We start from the raw sequence: 12,415 nt of genomic DNA, 5'->3' as shown, positions 1-12,415 counted from the left end.
ACTCCACTTTCCTGCACTATCCCCATTTCACTTGATTTCCTCAGTGTCCAAAAATCTGTTGACCTCTGACTTGAATATACTCAACAATTGAGCATCCACATCCCCCTAGTGTAGAGAATTCCTAAAATTCACAACTCTCTCAGTTGAAGATATTTTTCCTCATTTCAGTCCTTAAATGGTCAACCCCTTATTCTGAGACTGTAACCCCTAGTTCCAGGTTTCCCAACCAGGGGAAACATGTTCTCAGCATCAACCCTGTCAAGCCCTTAAGAATTTTATATGTTTCAATTAGATCATCCTTCATTCTTCTAAACTGCCGGCAATATAGTCCCAGTCTACTTGATCTCTCCTTATAGGACATTCCCCTCATCCTAGGAATCAATCCAGTGAACCTTTGTTGCACTTTCTTAAAGGCATGTATATCCTTACTTAGGTAAAGAGACCAAAACTATACATAATAGTCCAGGTATGGTCTCACCAAGGCCCTATACAATTGCAGTAAGGCTTCTTTATTCTTATACTCCAATCCCTTTGCAATCAAGGCTAACATGCCATTCACTTTCCTAATTACTGCATGTTAACTTAAAGCCTGTCCATTGTGCAAAGCTGTGGGAGTTATTATTGAATCTGTTTCTCTGATGCATTTTCCCACTGACAAAAGTTGAAGTTTGCTCGGTTGATGCAGTCATGCTCCATTCCTTTTTGTACCATTTTGGTTCAAATGGGTTAACACCTGAGATGAAATCCTGAGATGCACAAGTTAGTCAGCAATTCTAGTCATGTTTTCCAACATATATATAAAAAAAGCACATTGCTAACATGGGTATTCCGTGGCCAGAAACTCACCTCCTGACTCCCCTGTCCACCACCAACTGGGCACAAGTCTGGTGTGTGATGGAATACTCTCCACTTGCCTGACGAGTGCAGCTCCAACAACACTCAAAAAGCTCAAAACCATTCAGCACAAAGCAGCCCGCTCGATCAGCACCCCACATTCACTCCCTCCACCACTGATGCACAGTGGCAGCAGTGTGTACCATCTACAAGATGCACTGCAGCAACTCACCACGCCTCCTTCGACAGCACCTTCCAAACCCGCGACCTCTGCCACCTAGAAGGACAAGGGCAGCAAATGCATGGGAACATCACCACCTGCAAGTTCCCCTCCAAGACGCACACACCATCCTGACTTGGAACTATATCTCTGTTCCTTCACGGTCGCTGGGTCAAACTCCCTACCCAACTGCAACAGTGCAGTACTTGAACTGCAGAGGTTCAAGAAGACAGTTCACCACCACCTTCTCAAGGTGTAACTAGGGATGGGCAATAAATGCTGGCCTTGTCAGTGATGCCCACATCCTAAGAATGAATAAAAAACTGGTCAGTGATATTGAACAATTCCATTGTTCATGATAATTCATTAATATTTTGATGATATATTGTGTCAGTAGGGAAAACGTTTTTTGTTTTTGTGTGATACCATCATGATTGTTTATTTCTGTAATACTGTCCACCTCTGCCAAAACTGTGGTTCAGTGGGTAGCATCTTTTGCCTCTGAGTCAGAAGATTGAGTTCAAAGACCCACTCCACAGGCTTGAGCGCATAATCCAGGCTGACACTTCCAGTGCAATACTGAGGGGGTGCTGTACTGTCAGAGGTGCCGTCTTTCAAATGAGATGTTAAACTGAGGCCCTGTCTGCTCTCTCAGGTGGATGTTAAAGATCCCATGGTGACTATTTCGAAGAGGAGGAGGAGGATTTCCCCCCAACATCCAGGCCAAATATTTACCCCTCATCCAATATCACTAAAAACAGAAAGTGCTGGAAATACTCAACAGGTCTGGCAACATCTGAGGAGAAAGTAATAAAGTTAACATTTCAGGTCTGTGACCTTTCATCAGAACTGTTCTGCTGAATATTTCCATTACTTTCTGTTTTTATTTCACATTTCCAGCATCCATAGTATTTTGCTTTTAGATCACTCAAAACAGATGATCTGATTGTTTATTGCATTGCTGTGTGTGGGATCTTGCTTTGTGCAAATTGGTTGCTGCAGTTCCTTACATTTCAGCAGTCCCTACACTCCAAAAGTACTTCACTGACTGTGAAGTGCTTTGGGGTGTTCCTTAAGGTCATGAAAGGCACTATATAAATGCAAGTCTTTCTTTCTTTAATGGCTACCCAACTTTTAGTGCACTGATTTGAACAGTTTCATCTTTAGAATACTAACTTACTCCTGCTGACCTCTGCGGCCTTTCCCAACACTGAGTCTCAACTTCCTTTTATTCATTCACAGGACATGGGCATCGCTGGCAAGGCGAGTATTTACTGTTTTTGTGAGAAGGCAGAGGTGAGCTGCCTTATTGGCTTGTTTAGGCCATTTCACAGGGCAGTTATGAAACAACAAGAGGGTTTAAAGTCACACGTAGGCCTGACCAGGTAAGGGTGTAGGGGTTTCTTTCCCTAAAGGATATTAGTGAACCAGTTGGATTTTTACAACAATCCAATAGCTTCATAATCACCATTACTAATACTAGCTTTTAAATGAATTAACTGAATTCAATCCACAAATTGTCATGTAGGGATACAAACTCATATGTCCAGATCGTGTGTCTAAATCTCTGGATTACTAGTCCAATAACACCAGTTAAGGAATGGGATCTGGCACAAGTTAAGACACGGGCAGCAGAGTTTCGATGCGATCTTTTGGTTTTTCTATGTGCTTCAACCAATCTCACCAGCAAATGGGAGTCCCTTGTGTAGAAGTAAACATCAGGGATTCTTGGCATTTGATCAAAACAGCAATAAAATTAGCGTGGGCCAAAAATAGCAGATAATACGGCAATATGAAATGATCCAATACATCAACTTGTCTTTAAATAGCAGTCGTGCCAACGACATCAAACGTTTTCCTCATACAAAATAAATCTCTCACCTAATAGCATCTTTTTAAAATTCTGACAAGCTTGTCATAGTGAGACTACCAATTAGTGCTAAATTATGGGCTGTTCTGTACAGTGGATTCACGCCCACCAGGAACTGGGTCAGGATTTTCCCCAATTCATTTAATTAAGGGTCTTTACAGTCAGAAGAGAGAGAGAAAGGAAGGTTTTATCTCACCAGTGTGAGTTAGATCACATCATTCAAACTCAGGTTCCAAAGGATGAGGTATCAACCCACAGCCTCACCCAGTCATTAATCATCGATCCTCACAAAACTCATTAGACACACACCTGATTACTGTCCTGTATTACACAACATTCACAGCACGGAAACAGGCCATTCGGCCCTACTGGTCCATGCCAGTGTTTGTGCTCCACATGAGCCACCTCCCACCATACTTGATCTCACCCTATCAGCATGACCTTCTATTCCTTTCTCCCTCCTGTACTTATCCAGATTTCCCTTAAACACGTCCATGATATTTGCCTCAACCACTCCCTATGGTTGCGAGTACAACATTCTCACCACTCTCTGCATAAAGAAGTTTCTCTTGAATTCCTTCGTGAATTCAGTGTTGAACTTAATGATTGTCAGATGTTTATGGTCACTGGTTTTGGTCTCCCCCCCCCCCCACCCCCCATCTTCTCTACATCTACCCTATAAAATGCCATCGTAATTTTAAGGACCTTTATCAGGTCATCCCTCAAACTTCAGTTTTCTAGAGAAAAGAAACACTGGCATGGACCAGTAGGGCCGAATGGCCTGTTTCCGTGCTGTGAATGTTGTGTAATACAGGACAGTAATCAGGTGTGTGTCTAATGAGTTTTGTGAGGATCGATGATTAATGACTGGGTGAGGCTGTGGGTTGATACCTCATCCTTTGGAACCTGAGTTTGAATGATAATCTGTCAATCTATCCTCATAGCGATAGCCTCTCAATTCTGCAGTTGCAAGATCCTAGGCTCAGGAATTTAATGTCTTAAATTATTCCAGTGTTCATAAAAAATTATTGGTTTGTGACATAGGGGCTAGAGAAGCTTGGGATTTATAAAGCACTTTTCACATCCTCACAATATTCCAGAGGGAATTACTGTCAATGAATTACTTCTAAAATCTAGCCACTGTTGTCATGTAGGCAAGATCTTGCACAGCAAGATCCCAGCAACATCAATGAGAGAATGAGTGACCAGATAATCTGATTTAAGTAGTCTTGGTTGAGAAATTAATGTTGGCCAGAAGAATCCCCACTCTTCTTTGAATAGCACCTCAGAATCTTGATGGGACAGTGTAGAGGGAGCTTTACTCTGTATCTAACTCCATGCTTTACCTGTCCTGGGAGTGTTTGATGGGACAGTGTCGAGGGAGCTTTACTGTGCATCAAACCCATTCTATACCTGCCTGAACAGTAATGCGCAAAGATTTGGGTTTTTGCACAAAATTTATGTAATTCTCTCAGCAATACATCCATGAGACGTTAATAAAGGAGCAGGTAAAAGCCCTAATCTTTCAGTTCAGTTAACTGTATGTTATTGGGCCAGCTCCATTTGGAAATCACTATTTAAATGACGCTGCATTGAAAATGTTTCAGCATCATGGAACTGTACACCACAGAAGGAGGCCATTCGGCCCATCATGTCTGTGCTGGCTCTTTGAAAGAGTTATCCAATTAGTCCAATTTTCCTGCTCTTTCCCGTGGTCCTGGAAATGTTATTTCACCTATTTATCCGATTCCCTTTTGAAAGTTACTATTGAATCTGCTTCTAAAACCCTTTCAGGCAGCACATTCCAGATCACAACAACTCGCTGCCTATAAATTCCTTCTCTTCTCCCCTCTGGTTCTTTTGCCAATTATCTTAAATCTGCGTCCTCTGCTTTCCGGCCCTCCTCCCACTGAAAAGTTTCTCCTTATTTACTCTGTCAAACCCTTCATAATTTTGATGACCTTAACCTTCTCTCTAAAAAAAATCAAGCTTCTCTAGTCTCTTTGGTGAATCATTGTTTCTGAAATGAAACAGAGAAGGCTGCTTAAAAATTAATCCGATTTCATTTGCTGTGTCCTCTTCACTGGAAATTCTCAATCCTTGTGCTCAAATCTGTGACAGGCTTAAGAAGATACTGCTCTTTCTATACTTACCTTCTTGCCCATCGTTCTGCCATCTTAATAAAGGCTGGATTTCCATCATAGTGTGTGGGCACTGACACATTCTCCCACTCATTGCATTTTTATAACTTTGTGACTAACAGGAAATCATTATCAGTCTAGTTACCGTCATATACAACAGAGGGGACTGGGAGGTGTTTCTTTTCAATCATTCTTGGGATATGGGGGTTGCTGATTGCCTGCCCTCCGGTTGCCCCTCGAGAAGGTGGTGTTGAACTGCTGCAGTCTGAGGGTGAAGGTGAAGGTGCTCCCACAGAGTTGTAGCAGTTCGATCCAACTGAATGCTTCGTGAGCCTCTTCAGAAAAAATAAAGACTAACATTTATATAGTACCTTTCACGACATCCCAAAATACTTTGTAGCAAATGAAGTACCTTTGAAGTGTAGTCACTGTTGTAATGTAGGAAATGCAGCAGCCAAACTGCACACAGCAAGATCCCATAGACAGAAATGTGACAATGACCAAATAATCTGTTTTTAATGATGTCATTTGAGGGATAAATATTGATCAGGCCTTCTCTGAAGTCACGCCACGGCATCTTTAACGCTCAAACAGGGCTCCAGGAAATGATCCCGTGGCACTAATTTGAAGAAGAGCTTGGGATTGTTTTACTTAAGGCAGAGAAGGTAAAGGGGAGATTCAAAATTATCAATGCGTTTGATATAGTAGATCAGGAGAAACTGTTCCAACCTGGCAGGAGGGTTGGTAACCAGAGGACACAGATTTAAGATAATTAGCAAAATAATCAGCAGGGCAGATGAGGAGGTTTTATTTAATGTAGTGAGTTGTCACAATCTGGAGTGCACTGTCTGAAAGCAGCAGTGGAAGCAGATTCAAAGGAGAGACAGTGGCATAGCAGTAATGGTAATGAAAAGCCTTCTTCTGTGCTCCATGCTTCTATACTGTGTTACGACTAGGTGAGAAAGGTGTCTGGGGGTCCCTCTTAGCCTTCACCTGGTCTTAACATAACAGGGTTTAATTTTTAACAACTTGTTTATAGCTTCCTCTCGGTGAATCCTTGTTCACCGATCTCCAATTATAAGGCAAATAAAGCAGCACAAACAGGCTTTCTCAGGTTTAAAGAAGAATAGTTGAAATTTATTAACTTGAACTTAAAATCTAATTCGGTTGACGCCTACTGATACATGGCGCGCCCACGCTAGCATGCATACGCGATACACACATGCAAATAGAGACAGATAGGATCAGAAGAAAAATAAAGTGGAAAAGTTTGATGCAATATCTGAAGAGTTTTTGTTACGGTTCTTTGAGTTCACTGTAGAGTCCTTGATTGTAGGTAGATCTTGCTTTTCATTGGGGCCCAGTATTATTCTTAAACCTTGTTCGCTGTAGGAGATTTTTCTCTCTTGGGGTTCATGTGTCTTTCGTAGATTCAGAGGCTTGTCAGAAAGAGAAGGGAGCAGACAGGAGAGATCTTCTCAGTCCAGGAGCAAACAGTCTTTCTTTTTGTCCAAACTCTCTGTGGCTAGTTCAAAAAACCCTGGAACAGCCAGTTAGTCATATGACCAGCTGGTCCAACCAGTCCTGGCCACTGTGGATTGCATCATCTCAGCAGGCCCTGGAATGCGCTTTCCCACACCCTCACTGTCCGGTGATCAACATCCATTGTGGGTTGAATGTGTCAGGGAATGGTCCTTTGCCTGCACAAGCACCGTGTTCGTATGCAAAATTTTTTTCCAGCCACAGCTGATCTGTTCAACAAGTCATTTCCTTGCTCCAGCAACAGTTAAAAATCAAAGTTCATATGACAAAACCAATGTGCCTCATTCTTGGCAGGTGGGGGCCTGCATGACAACTGCATAGATATTAATTCTCATTTGCCAATATTTGCATAACATGATTTCTTCGTGCAGTGGCAAGCAGTTCCTTTGTCCCTCGTTTTAACAGGTTAACGCCTCTATTGAAATAACGGTCAAAGCAATTGTATGCACACATTGGGTGCTGCTGCCATTTCTATTCATGCAACTTCAAGTCCTTTGTCGCAAAAGCAGTACTTCATTAAACCTTTATTACATTTTTAAATGATTTCAGATGAGCGAAGGAGGAAGGCAAAGCCGGGGAGAGAATCTTGAAACTAGTTTAAAATCCCAATGACTGTAGCTATTGGAACAGAGATCCCTGTGAAAGGACAGAAGTAAATTGAGTGCATTCAGTATCATTAGTGGACATACAAATGGAATGCCAATTCGCTGGCAATTTTTCTTTTTTACTCGTAGTAAGAGATAGTTAATAATCCATTGTGTTGTTTACAGTATATTCTTGTGCTTAATCTTGACATTATTTATTAAGCAATTTGCATTTTTCTTTAAGCATTTATCCAGTGTCACATCCTCTGTACACAGCTCATGTAATTCTAGATGTCAACTTTAAAACATTACTGATTAAAATAAACACATGTTATGAAATTGAACCATATGCTGTTATTATTCCATATTGTTTGCGGGCTTTCATTAAATATTTATCTGTTTCTTTCACTGGGAGGGCAAAATTACAAAGTGAAATGAATGAAATCCATGTTCTATTTGGAAATAAAGGGGAAGAAAAGTCTTGAATTTCTACAGCGCCTTTCCCAAACTCAGGACATCCCAGAACACAACACAGCCAATGAAGTACTTTTGAACTATAGGAAATGCAGCAGCCAATTTGAACACAGCAAGCTTTTTTTTTATTCATTCATTGGTGTTGCTGGCCAGGCCAGCATTTATTGCCCCGGAGAAGCTGCCTTCTTGAACTGCTGCAGTCCATGTGGGGTAGGTACACCCAAAGTGCTGTTCGGCAGGGAGTTCCAGGATTTTGACCCAGCGACAGTGAAGGAACGGTGATATAATTCCAAGTCAGGATAGTGTGTGGCTTGGAGGGGAACTTGCAGGTGGCGATGTTCCCATGCATCTGCTGCGCTTGTCCTTCTTGGTGTTAGAGGTCACAGGTTTTAGGAGCCTTGGTGCATTGCTGCAGTGCATCTTGTTGATGGTACACAGTGCTGCCACTGTGCGTCGGTGGTGGAAGAAGTGAATGTTTGTGGATGGGTTGACAATCAAGTGGGCTGCTTTGTCCTGAATGATGTAGAGCTTCTTGAGTGTTGCTCGAGCTGCACCCATCCAGGCAAGTGGAGAATATTCTATCACACTCCTGACTTCTGCCTTGTAGACGATGGCTTTGGGGAGTCAGGAGGTGAGTTACTTGCCGCAGGATTCCTAGCCTCTCTCCTGCGATTGTGGCCATGGTATTTATATGGCTACTCCACTTCAGTTTCTGGTCAATGATAACCCTCAGGATGTTGATAGTGGGGTATTCAGTGATCGTAATGCCATTGAATGTCAAGGGGAGATGGTCATTGCCTGGCACTTGTGTGGTGTGAATGTTACTTGCCACTTATCAGCCCAAGTCTGGATATAGTCCAGGTCTTGCTGCATTTCTACACAGAATGTTTCAGTATCTGAGGAGTCGCGAATGGTGCTGAGCATTGTGCAATCATCAGCGAACATCCCCACTTCTGATCTTATGATTGAAGGAAGGTCATTGATGAAGCAGCTGAAGATGGTTCTCTGAGGAACTCCTGCAGTGATGGCCTGGTGCATAGATGATTGACCTCCAACAAGAACAACCATCTTCCACTGTGCTATGTACGAGTCCAACCAGCAGAGTTTTCCCCAGTTAACTCCTTGATGTCAAGGGTAGTCACACTCACCTCACCTCTCGAGTTCAGCTCTTTTGTCCATGTTTGAACCAAGGCTGTAATGAGGTCAGGAGCTGAGTGGCCCTGGTGGAACCCAAACTGAGCGTCACTGAGCAGGTTATTGCTAAGCAAGTGCTGCTTGATAGCACTGTCGATGACACCTTCCATCACTTTACTGATGATTGAGTGTAGACTGATGGGGCGGTAATTGGCCGGGTTGGACTCCATGTTTTTGTGTACAGGACATACCTGGGCAATTTTCCACATTGCCGGGTAATACCAGTGTTGTAGCTGGCACAAACTAGAATGTGCTAATTAACAGATAACCTCTTTTAGTGATGCTGGTTGAGGGATAAATATTGGCCAACGGGAATCTCCTTCTCCTCTTTAAATTAGTGCCCATCAAGGCAGTATCTGACCGACTATGGCATCAAGGACCCCTGGGAAAACTGGAGTCAATGGGTATCAGTGGGAAAACCCTCCACTCATTGGAGTCGTACCAAGCTCAAAGGAAGGTGGTTGCGGTTGTTGAAGATCACTTATCACTGAGGAGTTCCTCAGGGAATCATCTTCACATCTTCCACCCAAGAGGGGGCAGACGGGGCCCTGGGTTTAGTGACTCATTCCAAAGACACCACCCAGACAGCGCAGCAGCCCCTTAGTACTGATCCTCCGACAGTGCAGCGCTCCGACAGTGCAGCGCTCCCTCAATACAGCAGCGGGAGTGTCAGCCTAGATTACGTGCTCAGGTATCTGAACTTGGGCTACTGACCAACGCTCTCCTGAGTCAAAGACGAGAGTGCTATGACCTGAGCCACGGCTGACCTTGTGCCAAGGACACGATTCCGGATTTCAAGCTGATGCTTATAACAACCTGCCTGGCATGTTCCCCAGTTCCCCACCTCCGCCTTAATGGGCCAGTGAATAAATGTGCTTCAATGTCCAACTGGGCAGGACAGTCCCAAAATCCATCCCAGTTCAAACTGACTGCCAAGTCAGGGCCACAGTTGTAAAGATAATAGAATGTTCCAGAAACAAGTCAATCAGCCCATCAAACACCATATGTTTTACCCTCAATGAAAGGCACCTAGTCTAATCTCCCTCTCTTCCTCATTCCTCTTAATAAACTCCTTTAATTGTCCTCTTTTATCAACTAACTATCTAATTCCCTTTGAATAGGTTTGGACTCTCCAACAATAGTTTGTGGCAGTGTCACTGGCCTCCATGTTAACAGGAGCACGGAGTGCACACGATCCCCAAAACCAATGCAATCCCAGGGGGTCAGTTACATGGGGGCTCTGAACGGCTGAGTGTCATTTGCATGCTTTTTCCCCAGAGTCCACCGACTGGATGGAGGGCTAAACAAAGCCTCAATTTTAAAATTCTCCTCCTTGTTTTCAAATCCCTTCACAGCCTCGACCCTCCCTATCTCCACTAGCCCTACAACCCTCCGTGATCTCTGCGCTCCTCAAATTCTGGCCTCTAGCACATCCCCGAATTTAATCGTTCCACCATTGGTGGCCACGCCTTCAGCTGCCTTGGCCCTAAAGTTGAATTCCCTCCCTAAAGCTCTCTGCCTCTCTCCTCCTTTAAAATCTACCTCTTTGAGCAAGCTTTTGGTCACCTGCCCTACTATCGCCATCTGTGTTGGAATGTCAAATTTTGTTTGATAACACTTTTGTGAAGTGCGTTGGGGCATTTTATTATGTTAAAGGCACTATATAAGTTGTTGTTGTTGCTGCAGCAGCAGGAATGTGACAGCAGAAGGGCATAGCTGAGGCCCATGCAAACAAACCTGGCCCCCCCCCCCCCATTGAGGGGGGTGGGGATCTGGCCATGATTGATAGAGGGGATGGGGAGGGCTCTGGACACCGCAGCCCCCCCCCCCCCCCCCACGCCCCACCACTGCTTTCTCCGCTCAGGCCTCTGACTAATCTTGCCGACCAGGTCCTAATTCTGCCATCAGGCCTCGACTTGAACATCTGAAGAAGAAACCGCAGGTGGTCGCTCACCAGCTCAAAGCAGCAGGTTATAATTGGGACACAGCAGGACTGCAGCGGGCTCAGAGGGGGACTAATGACTGGCCTCCTTTTAACAGGCCCTCCCACCGGGGATTAAAATCAGGGGGCGTTATTTACTATCACTATTTACCCAATTAGGGACACAGCTCCTGGCCACTGTGCCGGAGCTGAAGTCAGGTATTGAGGTGACACCCAGAGTCCTGAACACGTTTGTTAATCTCCCACCATTCATGCCTTTCCAAACAGACAAAGTCTCAGTTCTGTTTTAACACAGACTGAGAAATAGAGTATCGACCCTTGACTGCTCGGAGCTCTGCTTACAGTGGATGGCAGATTGAGTTAGATTCTGAACATTAATCCAATGTTGTGTAATCTTTCACAGAGTAACATCTCTCTCTACACAGCTGTCTGAAAGCAACTTTAAGACAGCCATGAGGAAATAGAGGCCATTTGAAAATCATGAGGGTTTTGATAGGATAGAGTAAAACTGATGCTACTAGCAGGAAGTTCAGTAACCAAAGGACACAGATTTAATATAATTATCAAAAAACCAGAGGAGAAGATGAGGATTTATTTTACAAAATGAGTTATGATCTGGAATGTGGTGCCTGAAAGGCTGGTGGAAACAGATTCAACCATAACTTTCAAATGGGGACTGAATAAATACTTGAAGGGGGATCAAATTTGCAGTGCTATGTGGAAAGAGAAGGGGGATGTGGGATTAATTGGATAGCTCTACAAAAGAGCCGACACAGGCACGATGGGCCAAATGGCCTCCTTTCATGCCGTAAATTTCTATAATTCTATGAAAACGATTCAGTGTGATAAATTAGCATGAGGATGTTGCAAAGTTTTTATAACAGACCAGCAAGCATTGGCACTGTCAGAAAAATTAACACAATATTGATAGGCACTGGTTCTCACAATGAAATAATGTTTCACATCATCATTGATAATAACAGGCTGCAAGACAATGATGTATTTGATGCTGCTTTGATTTGAAGGGGGTGTGTGTGTGTGTGTGTGTGTGTGTGTGTGTGTCTGTGTGTGTCTGTGTGTGTGTGTGTCTGTGTGTCTGTGTGTGTGTACTCCCTCGTGATGATTCTGTCAGGATCAAGGTTAATTTAAACAGATTAACATCAATGTCACCAATGTAACTCAGGGAATGAAAAAAATCTCCCAACCCAGAGAAGAGCTGATGGACATTACAATCCTAATGTTTGGCTTTTGATGAGATAATTCCCAAGTATCACGTGAAACATGTCACATTACGCTAATCTTCAGGGCTTATAGGCTGTTCATAGAATGTGACAGCACAGCGGGAGTCCATTCAGTCCACTGTGCTCGTGCTGTGCTCTTCGATAGCAATGTTAGAGCACTTGGTTTTAAAAAGGGTAGAATTTAGCATTGGATGTATGGATACTGCTGCAGGGGAAGGCTGCATTGGCAGAGTAGATGTGACGGAGATGGAGAAACTGGGAGAATGGAACAGAGTCTTTACAGGAAGCAGGGTGAGAGGAAGTGTAGTCAAGATAACTGTGGGTGTCAGTGGGCTTATCGTAGATATTGGTGATCACCCTATCCCCAGATATG

This window comes from Heterodontus francisci, chromosome 10 (assembly GCF_036365525.1).
Source record: "Heterodontus francisci isolate sHetFra1 chromosome 10, sHetFra1.hap1, whole genome shotgun sequence".
Lineage (NCBI taxonomy): Eukaryota > Metazoa > Chordata > Chondrichthyes > Heterodontiformes > Heterodontidae > Heterodontus > Heterodontus francisci.
Note: the sequence above shows the minus strand (reverse complement) of the source record.